Source organism: Mustela lutreola, chromosome X (assembly GCF_030435805.1).
Source record: "Mustela lutreola isolate mMusLut2 chromosome X, mMusLut2.pri, whole genome shotgun sequence".
Classification (NCBI taxonomy): domain Eukaryota; kingdom Metazoa; phylum Chordata; class Mammalia; order Carnivora; family Mustelidae; genus Mustela; species Mustela lutreola.
Window position 1 is genome coordinate 8,781,615 of NC_081308.1, and position 16,610 is coordinate 8,798,224.

Genomic DNA, 16,610 nt, shown 5'->3' on the forward strand with positions numbered 1-16,610 from the left:
AGGGTCTAGTTGAAAAGGATGCCAGATTTACTGTATAGAAATACTGTTTGCCCAGTTGTATTTGAATTTCAAATAACTGTTTAGTATTAGTATGTCACAGATACTGCATGTGACACACACTAACTCAGTGGCTGTATACCTCAAATTCAATTTTAATTTGGTATCCTGTATTTTATTCGCAACCCTATAGACAGATAATACATATATTAAATCAACCCTGACCTGATTTCTGTTAAGGTGGTTTATTTTTTTTTTAAGATTTTATTTATTGATTTGATTGGCAGAGATCACAAAGAGGCAGAGAGAGAGAGAGGAGGGGAAGCAGAGAGCCCGATGTGGGGGCTCTCCCTGCTGAGCAGAGACCTGATGTGGGGCTCAATTCCAGGACCCTGAGATCATGACCTGAACCGAAGGCAGCTGCTTAACCCACTGAGCCACCCAGGCGCCCCTGGTCAGGTGGTTTATTAAGCAATTCTTCCCTGGAACACATTCAGCAGTGTGCAGGACACAGCTGTAGAAACTACAGAATACCATGAGTGGTCTGTATCAACAGATTGAAGGAAAATGGGAAACCAGATTCAGTTAAGAAATGGTCCTATTGGGGTGCCTGGGTGGCTCAGTTGGTTAAGCATCTGCATTCGGCTCCGGTCAGGATCTTAAGGTCCTGAGATCAAGCCCTGCATCAGACTCCCTGTTCAGTGCGGAGTCTGCTTCTCCCTCTCCAAAATAAATAAATTAAAAAAATATATTTTTTAAATGGTCTTATTTTGTTCATGCTGCTGTAATAGGAGACCATAGACTAGGTAGCTGATAAATAATAAAAATTTATTTCTCAGAGATTTGAAGTCTGGAAATCCATAATGAAGGTGAGAAGCAGATTCAATGCATGGTGATATCATGCTTACTGGTTCATGGGCCCCTGTCTTCTCGTTGCATCCTCACGCAATGGAAGGACAAGACAGCTTTCTGGAGCCTGTTACACAAGGGCAATAATGCCATCATCTGGCTTCACCTTCTGGACTTAAATCTCATTCCTGAGGCCCCACCTTCTAATACCACCACATTAAGGGTTAGGATTTCAGAGAACAAATTGGGAGGGCAGGGCACAACCCCTCCAACCCTAACAACCCGAAGTGCTGGAGGACTTTTCTCTCCCATAGATCAGGGTCCAAATTGTATGGACAGTTTTTTTCTCCCATCATCCCACTCATTTAGGACATTGAATAGTATCTCGTCTCTATTTTGTTTGCACATAACTGAAGAAAAAAAAAAAAAAAAGAGCAAGCGTTCCTTGAATCCAAGAGGAACAGCCTCCTACTTACTGTGGTATTGAAAGCCCAGCTGGAGACAAGTATAAACATGCAATCTACAACCCATGAAGGGGCATCTCATGGGGGGATTACAGGGCATCATTTGCAAGTCCATGAAGTGTTACATGGCTTTGTGTGAACAGCCGTGACGAGAAGTTGAATGGCCATAAACCGATGCCCAAATTGCACATTAAGACCCTGTAATTTTGAGGAACTCTTCCCAGGATACTGTATGCTTTGCTTGGCCCATAAAAATCAACATTAGAATTAAAAATTGCTTACTACGGGAGTGGAAAAGAAAATGTGTATGGAAATCATTATTTTATTTGGTTGTTTTTTTTACCTCTTCTCTTCCCTTCCAATAACGCCTTCACAACAAAGGGATACTAATAGAATCCCCACTCCCTTACACTCAAGTGTGAGACTCGAAGGTCCCGAAATGATTGGCTCTTGGGGAGGGCATTTTGCCCCAGCCTTGTGCCTTCTTTAGAGGCAAATGGGAAAAAATGGTGTTGCAGATGGAAGAGGTCAAGAGTCTTTGGCAAGGCATGTGGGAGATTGATCTTTGGTAACTGAGTGTTTAGGCTGAAAATGAACTTGGTAGGAACAAACCACAGAACGGGGTCTTCCAGCTCAATGCAGAAGTATTACCAACCACCAGGGCCTCTGTGGAGATGATTATTTGAGACTGATCCACTGGTAGCATTTTGCTACAAAATGGTTAGGGAATACATAGCTCCTTGATTCCTCTGCTTCAGGTGTTTCTGCAGTAAACTCATTACAGAGCGGCAGAGCTTTCTAGAGCAAGCTTACCAACCAGTGTGCCACAAGTGGGCTATAAGTAGGGTGATCGTATGTCACCGTTTGCCGGGACACTTTTTGTTTATGCCTGCAGTGTCAGCATAATTATTAATACTCGCTCTATTTGTCATGGTACCTCTGCTCACTGAGCACAGCGTGATTATAAAGTCTGCCGTGGAGACGTGTGGATTTTTAGGTTGGAAGAGAAGCCAGGAGACAGGAAATTAACATCAAGAATCCAAATGAACTGAACTGGTGAATGCACATTTGACACATGGAAGCTCTTGTGGCTCTTTCAGATCCCATCTCACCGGGCACCCGGTGAGGAATATATAAAGGACATGATTGTACAATAACATACTACTTTGCCTTGCTTGGGTTCCTGGACACGACCAAGTTCCGTAAAGACAGGTTTTCATGATGATCTGCGGTCATTTCCACCCTCACACACTGCTGGTGGAAATAGAAAACCACGGGGCTGTTTTCAAAGTCAAATGGAAGTTCCCGGAAGTGTGAAACATAGAATGACCACATGGCCCAGGAATTTCCCCTCCTCCCTGTACCGCACGCAAAAAGAAGACACGTGGACACTCACGTGAATGTTCATCGCAACAGTCTTCATGAAAGCCAACATGTGGCAATAGCACAGACGTCTGTCAAATGAAGTATGGTTACACTAATTGTGGTTTATCCCTACCATGGAATATTCTTTGGCCATGAAAAGGCATGAACTACCATTACAAGCTTCCGCTTGGATGGACCTAGGGAACATGGTCGGAACTGAAGATAGCCAGTTGTAAAAGGTGACACGTTGTGCGATGTTACGTATCCGAGATGTCTACCATGGGCAAAGCCTTAGAGACAGGAAGTATATGAGTTGTTTCCAGCAGCCCCAGAGCAGCATCTTGGGGAAGGCGTGTTAACGGGTACAGGGGTATTATGGAGGGTGGTGACAATGTTCTAAAAATAGCCAGCAGCAATGATTACAGAACTCCGTTAACATACTAAAAAGCTTTCCCTTGTCCATGTTAAAGGTGGGAATGGTATGCGAATGGTATCAGTAATATGTCTTATATGTATATAAAATGCAAGCCACATATATAAGTATAAATTTTTATCATATGTTAAGGGAGGTCAAATGAAACAGGTGTAAATAATTTTAACAATTGAGTCTATTTCACTTAATTTGTCCAACATGCTATCTCAACATCCATCAATATTTCTGAAATTAGCAAAGCACTTTATATTCATGTCCTTGTACCATCATATTAAAAGTCCAGTTTGGGTTATAGATTCCCAAGGACTGGTCAATGCATACTCACCCCCATTTGAAAGACTCGAGTGTCACATGAGACCTGCGGCCACGGTGGTGGTGAGTGTGAACCTTGCTAATGGTCACTCACCGCTGTTTATTTCAGGCTGGTGTGTGGTCTGTGTAATGAGGTTACATCAGAAGGCCCAAGTATCCTCAGCTACTCTGGGATCTTGGTTTGAGCGGAAACAGATAAAAGCATGATTTCATTGGTTTTTTTGTATTCTTAGGGCCAGCTTGTTTGTAACTTCTAGCACTATCTGTTATGGCCTCCAAAATGAATGTGGGACGCAGATGTTTTTGCTCGTGGAGGAAAATAGCAACCCCACAGCTCGCAATCGACTCCATTCCCATTTATATTCTGGTCTTCCAGATTAGCTTTGCCCCGCCACGGGGTAAGTTTGCTTTCTTTGAAGAACTTCAAGGTTTCATGTCATTTGCCTCAGTTCCCCCCATTTTTACATTTTTTAAAAAATGGGCCTAACACTCATCTCTGCACTAACTCCACTTGGAAACTTGATTTTGCAATTTCCAATGTTCTGTCCCCCTGGTGGCTTTGGTGCCCTCCTACCTGATCAGCGGTGCACAGAGTACATCTCAACTCCCTGTATATTATTCTGCTTATTCCCTAATTTGTGAGAGACACAGGCTTTTCAATATCCTGTGGTGTGACCCAGGGGCTATTTGTGAAACAGAGAAAGGGACAGAATAACCTGTGGAGACTCTGCTCTCTTTCCCAAAGCGGAGAATTTCTAACGCTAGGAACAAAAGGTCGTGAAAGGAAAATTCTTGCCCAAATAAAAGCAGAAGTATGTCCGTCATTAATTTTTGCAGTGTGTGTTGGTGTGGACAGCTGGGAATAAAGGGGTGGTAAGTTACTCTCAGATCCTCGAACAACAGTGCCTAGGTCAGTGGCTCAGGAGCCTGGGAATGGATGGACACTTGTTTCTTAATCTAGAAATGGAGACACAGTGTTTTGGGGTTTTTTCCTGGACATTGACATTCTGGGGACTTGAGGACAAGCTTTTTACCTTATTACTGTCTTTCAGTAGTTTGTATTCCCCTTATTCTAGCAGTAAGTGTCCTGACCTTACTTGGGCTCAGGTCAACTGCTTCCTGGCCTTTCCTGGTGCTTGTGGTGTGATCAGTGGCTACGTTTGTCCTTAAAAGTCCACAGAGATCAGTGGTCCTGGAACATGGGAAAGAGCTCATCCGTCACACTTGGAAAATAGGGGGGAATGAAAACGTCAGGGCCCCAAAGATCTGTTTCTTTGGGAACTGTGTGTTAGGCAGCGATTGTGATTGTCATGTATGCTTACATTTGAGAATGCTGATATCCAGCATTGGATCCTATGGGTATATCATCTTCTGCTCCATCTGAGGGACTCAAAAAATAAATAGCAGTGAAATAGCGGGGAAACTCTAGTTTGACAAGGTTTCAATAGCAGAAGTAGAGCAACGCTGTGTTGATAGAGATTGTAAGATACTGAATCGTTCGTTGAAAACCTGTGATGTGGAAGATGGTCTTCCCGCACCTTTTCCATCCGTTCTCTCCAGTCTTAGCATATGTGAAAGTTTGGGGGTAGCTATCCTTTTATAGCCCTTCTCTATAACTAAAGAAATGGTTATTCCAAGAGGATAAGGAATCTGTGCCCCGTTAACTGGTGATAAGAGTTGGCACTGAAATTGGAGTTGAGTTCAGCCGTGTTTACTTGCTCAGTCCAGCAAGGTATAGTAGTGTCTAAGTAGTGAGCTCCTGGTGAGTGAGTGTTGTTGTCATTTTGTTTTGTATTATGAAGAGTTGATTGATGACATAGCATTTCCAGCTTTTTTTCTACTTGTGTATGTAGCACTTTGCCAAAAGGATTTTCCAGTTGTAGCAAAGAAGGCAAGTTTGTACTGATCTCATGTGTTCTTACATTGAATGGCATCTCGTTTGGAACAGGAGAATGAGAGATGGTTTATTATGAGGGTTCTTTAATGGAATGGGCTTGTTGCTGATAATGTGACAAGGTCTTTATTCCCAAGGTTGAGTGAGGTAATGGGGGAGGGGAGAGAGAGAGAGAAAGAAATAGTCTCCTTGTTGGAGGGGCCCCTGGGTGGATCAGTTGGTTAAGCATCTGCCTTCCACTCCCTGCTCAATGGGGAGTCTGCTTCTCCCTCTCCCTCTGCCCCTCCATGCCCTCATGCACTCTCTCACTCAAATAAGTAAATGCAAAATCTTTAAAACAAACAAACAAACAAACAAACAGAACAAAACAAAACAAAAAGCAAGGCTCCTCATTGGAAATGCAGTTTGCAATACATCTGAGGATATAAACTTCCGGACATGTTTACAAAACAACCAGAAGTGCAGAAGACAGATACTTTGGTTTGTATGTGTGATGGACTGTGCAATTTGCTATTTTATTAATGTTATCCACCACCCACTATAATGGCTCAGCATTCCACTTACGGGCAACTACATGGCAATGTTGAGAATCTTGCAATATGTAAAACACTGTGGACAGCACACGTTTTTAGGTGACCTAAGGTGCTTCATGTACATGGCATAGATAGTGAATGTTATTCAGATGTGAAGAAGAGAACCAGCGATGCTGAAATTGATTGGAAAGAGTAGATTCTGGTTCCCAAAGTCCTTCACTGAGGCTTCGGAAGTTCACAACTGTAGGTAGTAAGGAGATGTTCAAGTTCTTCCCCACATGGTACCTTTCTGTTCTTTTCAAGGGCATTTGGGAAGAACTGGTGGGCAGAAATGTTGACGTGATGAGGAGTATGGGGCAGTGCGCCCCTGCAGGGGTTTTCTTGCCAAACTTGCATTGGGCATTTCATTGCCAACAGGAAAGCCTGGTCCCCTAGGGAATAGGACATTACCAAAACAAAGACTAAATCTGAGGGTGTCTTTGAGCTAGGTTCCTGTTGTTTTAAATTCCCAAATGTAACGACCCACTCCTAATTTAGGGATAGAAGGAGAGCCAGGATGGGAGCAGCATGGACGAGCAAGGTGGAGTTTCTTAACATTTGGAGAGAGAGGATTCTTTGTTCTGGGAGCTGCTCTTTGCACTGGAGAGTGTTTTACAGATTCCCTGGCCTTGAATTTAGATGTCTTTAGCACTGCCTTCCTCACCGGACGTGTGACAATCAAAAATATAAACAGGGGCTTCTAGTGGCTCATTCAGTTAAGCATCTGACTCTTGATTTCAGCTCCGATTCTGATCTCAGAGCTGTGAGCTCCAGCCCTGATTTGTGCTTGATGCCCAGCGGGGAGTCTGCTTTGAGTTTTCCCCTCCCTCTCCCTCTGCCCTTCCCCACCCTCCACTCGCCTCTCTCTTTCTCTGGGTCCAAAATTAAGAAATAAATCTTTAAACAAATCTTTATAAGTCTGGCTATCTGCCCCGGGAGGAAAATGTCACCCTTGTTGTAGATAACTTGTCTAATAAGGAGAGCCCAAGACCACTTTTAAAATCAGTCGCGTGCAAGTAGAGGGAGTTCACACTTGGCATGCCAAGTACAAGGCTGTCTCCTCCTGTAACTCTTCTGAGTCACCGAGAGACCTTGGTAAAGGGCAAAGTGCTAATGCTTTTTTCTCTTTCCCCCAGAATCTTATTTCCTATACCTTCTGTGGTGAACTGTTTGTGACAATAAGATTTAATGTGATGTCTAAGAAAGAAAGAAGGTTAAATCCCTCTGGGCTCTAGGAGGAGATCATGTCTCCATAGAACCAGAACATCAGGGTTTCTTGATCATCTAGAGAGTGAGGCGGGTAATGCCTGCTATTCTTCTATGTCTCTGGCTCACAGGAGGATAACTGATCATTTTCCAGCTTAGTTGCATCATATATCCAGGGGTTTACTCTGTTCAGTTACATGTAGAATAAAGATGGAAATTGCGGTCTGCATCAGTTCCTGGTGGTATCTCGTCTGAAGGAACAAAGACACTTGCTGACATGTAAGGCTAAGGCCTATTTGCACATATTTTCCAATCAACATCCTTGAAAAAACAGGCATCTTCCCTGTGGTGTTTACTAGATTCTCACCTTTCTTCGTTTGTTTATGTTCTATTTTATTTCATCAAACTAAATGTAATATTGCCTTTAAATGTTTGCTTTTGCAATGTAGGTCTGTCCTCCCCACGAGATTCCTACTTTTGCTTCTTCTGGGAAGTATAACTCAGGTTTAGGTAACAGTGGTGATAACTGCCCTTGTTTTACAAAGGCAGTATTTACAGGATGGTAATTAATTGCATAAAACAAATATTGCAGGAATGTTTTTAGAATCCACTGACTGTGCACATCTAGGGAATGATGGAGTATTTGTGTACTCGGTTAATCAAAGTGGAAGTGTCTTGCTTCCAGATTAAACAAGCTTCTCTTCAAATTTATTAATTGAGTGTTGCTGCTCCCGATAAATGAAATGATCTATGCATTTGTGAGAACTTTGTTCTCTGTTTTAATGGCAACTATATTTCGAGCCGAGAATAATAGAAGTTTGTCCTTTCGAACTCATGCTGTTGGTCAATAAGAAGATGAGAGCATTTATAAGAAGTAATGAAGAAAAAAACCTACCTAATTCTTGGCTCAGAAACACTTCAATAAATAAAATGGAACCATTCGTTTAAATAAACATTGGTAAAATGTGTTTTGTAGTCTCAGCAAATTCAACCAATCAGTTCGGTTTTATTCTTTGTGAATTTTATTATTTGTGCCAAACCTTAAGATAGCGTGGGGTGGAAAGTAAATAATATTTCTGATAGATGCCTGAGAAATATTAAATTATTCAGATGCCTGAGAAATATTAAATTATTCAGATAAATGGGTTTGCTTATTTTTTCTATTAGGTCTTTTTTTTAAAAAAAAGAGTTATTTATTTGAGCAAGAGAGAGGGCCACAGCAGGGGATGGGTGGGAGGCCTAGGGAGAGGGACAGAGAATCCCAAGCAGACTCCACACTGAGCACAGAGCCCACTGGGGGTTCAACCACATGACCCTGAAGTCCTGAGCTCAGTCCAAACCAAGTGTTGGCTGCTAAACCAACCGTACCACTCAGGTAATTTCCAGTATAGTTCACAGAGTTTGCTTTTTTCTTTCTTTTTAATATAAGAAAGATTGATAAGAATTATTGCTTTGTTCGTGTAAATACAGGGATCAGAGATCGCTCACACTGAAATGATTGAATTTCTATTTTGTATAGTCAACATTTGTAGATTTGTTTTGAAGTTAAGCGATATGTTGAAGAGTAAACATCTCCTGATGACATGAGTGGTGGAAGGTAGACCTGATCTCAAAAACGGTATTTTCCAGAAGAGCACCGCTTCTTGTCCAAGAGATACCCCACCCGTCTCTCCATGTCTGCCAGGTTTAGAGTTACACTCTGCTCTGGTCCATCCATACAACTCTGAACATCCCTCCTCTGTCCAGAAATCTTGTCTCTCCGATGGCCAGGCAGTGTGTGTGTGCAATACTTAAAGGAACTAATTATCTGACCCTTTTGCATTTGCTTGAGCTATTCACATATGCAAGGATCCATTGGTAGACTCTGCTATTTGAATTTCTTAGCAAAGTGATTTTAACCATACCTCTTTTAGCCAGATGGATTGTGGTCATCCTCTGCTCTCTGGGAATCATTTTGCAGAGATTAACTATGGGATTGAAAGAGTACACTGGATTTTTGCATCCACAAGACTCCCATCTAAAACTTCCCTACTCCCTTCCCAATTGAGTAGCTTTGTACCAGCTCCTTGAACTGGGTGATCCTCCCTGTCCTCAGTTAAGAGAGAGTAACCATTTTAACTGCTCTGTATTTGCATATTATACATATTCGCAACAGTCATCCATCTCAACATAAAAGATAATACTGTCATTTCTTAGTAATTGAAATTGTGTTATAAGAATGGCTAGACCTGTGGAATGAACCATAAATATATTTCGTAATCTAATGAAAATACAATACTGACATAAATCGTACAAGTACCAATAACAACGCTACTCATTTATTTAGATGGCTTCCATACCTATTATTTCCTGTGATTCTCACAGTCCTGTGAAAATATTAGGAGATTATATTTGGTCAAGTTTGACTAATGAAATAAAAGTGGCACCGATGACATAAACTGGGGCTATAATGGAGAAATCTCAATGAACATTTATTAAGCACCTGCTGTGTGTCATGCCTGAAGTGACGATATGTTTATCATTTTTATTACATCAGAGTTTAGGCTTGTCAGAGGAGCATGAAATCCTTATTAGTATTCCATATAGTTCTAAAATTTGAACACTTTGGCATATATTTTAAGAGGAGGGAATTGGGGAAGAATTTGACATTGAGTAGTTTTCCCTCTACTTGGTGACATGTGTGGTGTGTAGTTCCAATGGGTGTGGCTGCTTCTGCCTGCTGCATTAATTTGAACAATGCTCACGGCCCTCTTACAGGCATCCCGGGTACTGACCCCTCAGTGAGTCTCCATGTAGTTCTACCAATTAGTGTCTGGTCTTTTCTTGGAGTCGACTTCAATGGTTCACTACTCCGTGTCCTTAATTATAGGCAGTGCTGTTTATTTGATCTGGCACTCTTTTCCCCTGTGAATAGATTTTCTAAATTCGTGGTAGTTATTTTGGGGGAGAGACGGATGTATTATTTTAAATCCAAAGGAATGGCTTTAAAAAAATGAAAAATTGGAGCCGAAGACAGGAGACTAAAATATGGGAGCTGTTTGAATTTGGATCCATTGCATGTAATAGGAGATCAGGAGTTATCAAACAGGCATGTAAGAAGGTAGGAGTCTGCCTCACCTGTTCACATTTGGTCGCACGAGGTTTGGGTGGACAACACAGTCCCCATGGGATCCTGCGTGCTTCTTCCTTTCATTCTGCCCCGGCGGTGATTTGGTCTTAACCTGAAGTTCACCTGATGTTCTAATAAATCTCAAGTTTACTTGATGTGCTCAGATGTCCTGTGATCTGAGCACCATGTCCTCTGCTCTCCAGCGAGGAAAAGACGGATGGAGAGAGGAGTAAGGAAGTGCAGATGGGCTGCACCTCCTAGCTTCCCCTATGTTTCCGGGCAATCCCACTCAATACTTCCCCGGCAATCCCATTGGCCAGAACGTAACCACGTGGCCTCAACAAGTTCTGGAGCTAGGCATGTGGTTTTCTTGGTGCACATGTTACAGATGAATTCAAGAGGGATTTATTTTACTGTGTGAGCAGGGACGGTTCCTCTCGGGAAGCAGAATCTGCCATACTTTCCCCTGCATAAATAACACTCCGTTTAATGGAGATAAAATGTTTGTGGGGGATTTTGTTGCCCTTAGTAATTCCCACGAAGGCAATGAAAGCATCTACCTTTGTTTTGGAGTCGATGCTGTAAAATTTATCTAAGTTAAGGATCTCTATAAATGAAGAAAGTACATTAAGCGAATGGCTATTCACTTCAGTGCAAAAGTCAAAGTCCTTAAAATGACAAATGGAGATGGCCCTCCACGAAATGGTCTGTTACATCCCCTCCTGCTCATTCTATTTCAGACACGGTAACCTTGAACCTACTAAGCAGGTGTCTGCCTTAGGATATGCACCCTGCCTGCTCCACTGGGACTAAAATGTTTCCTCGGGACCTGCTTGCTTCATTCCTTTTCATCCTTCAAGCCTTTCCTCAAATTTCTTTTTTTAGTAAAACCTATTGTTATATTATGATTTATAGATAGAAATATATATTCGGGGGCATGTAGGTGGCTCAGTTGGTTAAGCGTCTGCCTTTGGCTAGAGTCATGACCCCAGGGCTCCTGGGATCGAGTCCCACATCGGATCCCTGCTCAGCGGGGAGTCAGCTTCTCCCTCTCCTTCCACCCTTCCCCCCTGCTCATGCTCTCTCTCTTGCTCAAATAAATAAATAAATAAAATTTCTTTTAAAAAAAAAATATATATATATATAAAATATTTGGTCTTCATCCCCCATTCTGTCATAGAGCTTGTAAAACTCTTTGTAGGAGACATGAAATTTTCTCTTTATGTTAATGTGTCAGTTTTAGAAAGCACCTAAAGATGAGTGCTAGTTGTCAAGTGGCCCAACCATGGAATTAGAGAGTTGCTCTTTTTTTTTTTTAATGTTAAGGTTTCATGTAAATTGCATGTAGTCAATAGACAGTATAATAGTAGTTTCAGGTGTACAATATAGTGATTCAGCACTTCCAGCCATCACCTGATGTTCACCAGGACAGGTGCACTCCATCACCTCTTTCGCCCATCCCCCCAACCCCCTCTAGGAAGGGTTGCACTCGCAGTGCCATCTTCCTGACCTCCAGTGAGGGCAGAAGGCTGGAGGTTGAGTTCGATGGCCAATTATTTAATCTGCCATGTCTATGTAATGAAGCCTCCCTCAGCTCCCAAAAGCAGAGGTGGTGTTTGGCAAGCTCCCGTGTCAGTGAATAAGTGGATATCCAGGGATAGGCATGTTCTGGAGAGGGCGTGGATGCCCAGAGTACTCTCCTCAGGCCTTGCCCTGTATCTCTTCAGTGGGGCTGTTCCTGAGTCATATCCTGTTATAATTAATTGGTGATCAAGTAAGTAAAATGTTTCTCTGAGCTGTGTGTCTTGCTCTAGCAAATTAATCAGATCCAAGCAGGTGGTGTTTGGAACCCCAGATCTACAGCTGGTGAGAGGCAAAGATGACAACTTGGGCTTGCCTGTGGCATCTGAAATGGGCAAGGAGTGGGCAGTCTTGTGGGACTCCGCCCTCAAGCTTTGGAATCAGATGCTGTCTTCTGGTAGATGGTGACAGAATTGGGTTGAGGTCTAGGATATCCAGCTGGTGTGAGAAAATTGCTTGTTGGAGCGGCCCTCTGTTGCAGCCCACAGTGTAATTGGGTATCAGAACTGTTACTCTACCTTGATCTAGAAGTCGCAGAATGCTGACTTTTCTTCATTGTGTTCCATTCCTCATAAAAGAATTAAGTGACAGCACTTTGCCTTTTTTCCGATTGTGTTTGTAAAATGGGCCAAGAACTTGCTTTGGTGCAGTAATTTTCTCTTTACATGAGATAATTTCCCCACCCATTTCGTTGAGAAGGGAGGAGAGAGGAATTTCACAAAGAGCGTGTCCTTAAAGGACAGGGACTAAAATGGCATCAGTGTCACTAATTTTGGCTAATACCTATTTCTATGTATATACAATTAGACTCATGGGATGAAACCAAGGGAAAAGTATACTTAAATACGTAATGTCTTTGTATCTAATGTTTAAGACTGTTTTCCCTTCAATTTTTAGTTTTTGTTGTAAAATACTGTTTGCGCACGGCGTATCCCTTATAGCTTCCCACTGTTGGTAGCTTCCGTGATGCGTGTGTCTCTGCATGTGTGCCTGAGTGGGAATTCTCTTTGCTTTTCTCCTTTCCACTCTTAGGTGAGCAACAAGTCTTTAACATACTTAATAAATTCTCCGTATTATTCTCGGTGTCCTGACTCACGAGTTAACTTGTTTATTTTTTCTGGACTGTTTCTCCTCCCCTGGAATATTTACCACTGCTCCATTCCTTTTTCTCTTCTTTTCCTCCTTATCTCCTACCTTCTTTCCGCACTTATAGCAAGAGGCTCTGTAGGAGTGCGATCAGAACTAATGTCATATAATTTTCTCAGCTGGATATTCTCTCGTCCGCTACGTCCTTTGGCTCATTTACAACGATAATTGTCAGTGAAAATCAGCCCCTAAATTGCAAAACTAAGATCAGTAAGTGCTTCTGTATCTGACCACATGGCCCAGACAAGAAAATCTCTGTATCTGTACGAACAAATACGAACAGCTTATTTGTGCAAATTCTCTCATTTAAATTGTTACTTGCGAATGAGTGGTCATTTCAACCGTTTCTCAAAAGCAATTTATTATAACTTGTAATCAAAATGTGACATACAGATGCAGTTTCATGTACACCCACTTTGTCGTGCATTTCATTATCATGTGTAGAATATCTCTATAATATTTACAGCATATTCATGGCCCTATCGTGTTGTTGCTTTTTTTGTTTTTTCAAACAACTAGATGAGGAGAGCAAGGAGCAGCAAATATAAAACTGTGCCATATCACACAAAAAACAGCTGTTATCAGGAAAATGCCACTATCTCATCATGGTAGTTGTCTTCATTGTCATTGTCCTGCTTCTTCTCTTTTTCTGTTCTGTGTCAGCCACTGCCATCTGTGTCTTCCGGTACCTGTGTTTTAAGGTATACATATATATAATGAATATATATATATATGTTTATATATATGAAAAAAATACCCTGAAATAGCGAAATATCTCAGATATGGAGTATCAGTTAAGAGCCAAACCTATTTTTAATATTAATATTCATTTTTAATGTCAAATTATCATAACTTTTTATGTCCACTCATAAATGTCGAAATAGGCCCATGATTCAGGTCCATTAAATCACTTGTAAATTACCACTGATGAGGCTAAAATTGCTAGTTCTTAAGATGTACTGCTGTGAGGGCTTCCTGTAGTTCCCTGAATTACTACCTCCAAACCGCTGTACGAGTTGCTCCCACCGTCCGGTCAGACCTGATGAATGCCTGCTGGCTGCTGTCCTGGTGCTCCGAATGGCAAGGCCAGTCTTCCAGCCCAGCAGGGACATAATTACTGCTACTTTTGATTTGGACTACAGAAGGTACAGTTGTGTTCAAAAAGTGTAATTATATCAGGTGGTTCTCATTATTTAAATAGAATCAAATATGTATTTTTCATTGTTTCTTAAGTTTCGAGGAGCATGGAACTCATCAATGGTCATGTTCTGTTTTGTTGCCCCTTGTAAGATCTTCTTTTATCTCCTGTGCGTTTACAAAGTTCCTACAGTGTGTGGAACAAATTAAGAAAATATAGGAGAGAGTCGGGCCTTGATAATCATTCAAACTGTAAGATGTTCTCTGGCTAGAAAATTAGATACACTGGTGGGGCTCAGTCAGTTAAGTCTCTGCCTTCATCTCAGGTCATGATCCCAGAGTCCTGGGATCAAGCCCCACATCGGGCTCCCTGTTCAATGATGAGCCTGCTTCTCCTTTCCTTTCTCCCTCCACCTCTCCCCCTGCTCATGCTCACTCTCTCACTCTCTCAAATAAATAAATAAATGTTAAAAAAAGAAGAAGAAGATTCACTTGTAAAACAAAGTAGCTATAGAAGTTTGTTTTAATTAGTTTTTTTTTTTTTTTAACGTCATCTCTGTACCCAACATGGTGTGCAACTCTCCACCCTGAAATCAAGATTTACATCCCCTGCCCATTGATCCAACCAGGCTCCACCAGAAAGTCTATGTTCATAATAGGGTGCCTGGGTTCCTTTTCTGTTTAGCTGCCATTTTGTGTTTGTCCTTGACTTTATTTACTTTTGAAGGTAACAGTTTACTTGGTTCCTTTATTGATTTTTTCTGAAAGGAACGAAAATCTTCCCTCTTAATTCTGAGGTAGTGTTGCTTTATGTTGTCAGTGGGAGTAAAACTGTAACCTTAGGACCATGGGTTCCTTGGTTTCAGTATCATCCTTCCGAATCCGTTCTGAATGATATCAATGTCCTTTACCTTGGGTAGGTTATAGGAAGTTTGGGTTTGCCACCTGAAAAAAGTCATCACCAAGTCCTATCATTATTTTTTCAGTGATTTAGAACCATAGTTTAACCATGTGTATGTTACAGAATAATTTTAAAATATATCTTGATTTTAGTGAATCATAGTGAATCTCTGTCCTGTACTTTAATGTTTCCCAGCTCCTCTAGCTAGCCTATCAATATACTGAGCCAGTTGATATCTTTTCAAATTTTATTCCTCCGTATTATCATAAAGTCTTGTTATTTATGTTTCTTATGTTTTGATAATAGCAATGAAAGACATAATGGTAAAGTAATTCGTTGGTCATAAATAGATTTCCTTTTTGTTCAGGAATTTTTTTTTAAGCAGATGAAAAGTAATCTCTCTCTTTTTTAAAGATTTTATTCATTTCAGAGAGAGTGAGCAAGGTGGGGGGAGAGGCAGGAGGAGGGAGATGGAAAGGGAGAAGCAGACTCCCTACTGATGGAGGAGCCTGTCCAGTGGCTAGATTCCAGGTCCCTATGATCATGACTGATGTCAGAAGTCATGTGCTTAGCCAATGGAACACACAGTTGCCTCCCAAAAGTATCTTCATTATGACTTTTGAGAATATTCGAAATGTACGTTACTAGTGAGTTAGCTAAGCATTTTTCTTCAGATGCATATGTTTGTTTGAATACTGACGTTCTAAAGAAGTTGTGTTTCCAGAACACAACAGAGAAGCACTGAATAAGCTTCTCTTTTTTGTAAAATTTCAGTGATACAACCTCAAGTGCTGAATTTTTTATTTTCCTGAATTCAGTGAGGCTTTAGAGATTTGGGTTGATAACATATTTCTTCTAGAATGTGGGTAGGTGACTTTTGCATGACAAATTCCCATTTTCTAAGCTAAGACGACTTTTCTTGCTCTATAATCACTTCTAAAAGTCATGTGTGCATTGAACACAATGAGATTTCTGGAAGCACTCCACGATACTGTACAATTCTGCAATGCAATTAAGAATCATCACATGATCACGGACTGCAGAGAATATTAAATGTCAAAGAATGGCTGGAGGGAGATTTTGTAAAGGAAAATGACCTTTTTGATGATCAAGACCAGTTCTGCGAACATAGTTTTATAACAAAAAGGAAGCTGCAACCTCATGTGAGCAGAGATTTTCTAGATGCATTGGTGGTGGGTTGTAAGGCAACATAGATTTGGAGCTTTGTTGCAGCTTATTAGGGATAAATATCAATCCATTTCTCCTAGTTAATCTATCCACTATAATGGGAAATCCTTTTTTTTTTTTTTTTTTCAGAGACAACAGGGTTAGATGAGCTTTAAGAAAGCATATGATTTGGAATTAAATGAGGTTTTTGTGTTAGCTTTACCCATTGGAGTAAACTTCAAGAAGTTTATCTTATCTTTTCAATGAAGTGTTAGTAACTTACCAATTTCATAGGGTTGATACCGGCTCTTAAGACACAACACACATTGTCTTATTATATGGTGAACAATTACTTCAAGATCATTAGCGAAAATAAGTTGTAAAATCTCTTGGCCATTAAAAGTCCCTCAGTGTTATGCTGGGTTCCCTTAAATAGCTTTGAATTGTCCACAGATTGGGTGGAGCACTTACTTTATT

At 41.1% G+C, this 16,610-nt stretch overlaps 1 protein-coding gene across 4 annotated transcripts in view; it reads left to right on the top strand.

Moving 5' to 3' along the window:
* The window catches only part of FRMPD4 (FERM and PDZ domain containing 4), a 550,653-nt gene that overhangs the window by 299,556 nt on the left and 234,487 nt on the right, over positions 1 to 16,610 (top strand). The window lies entirely within an intron of this gene.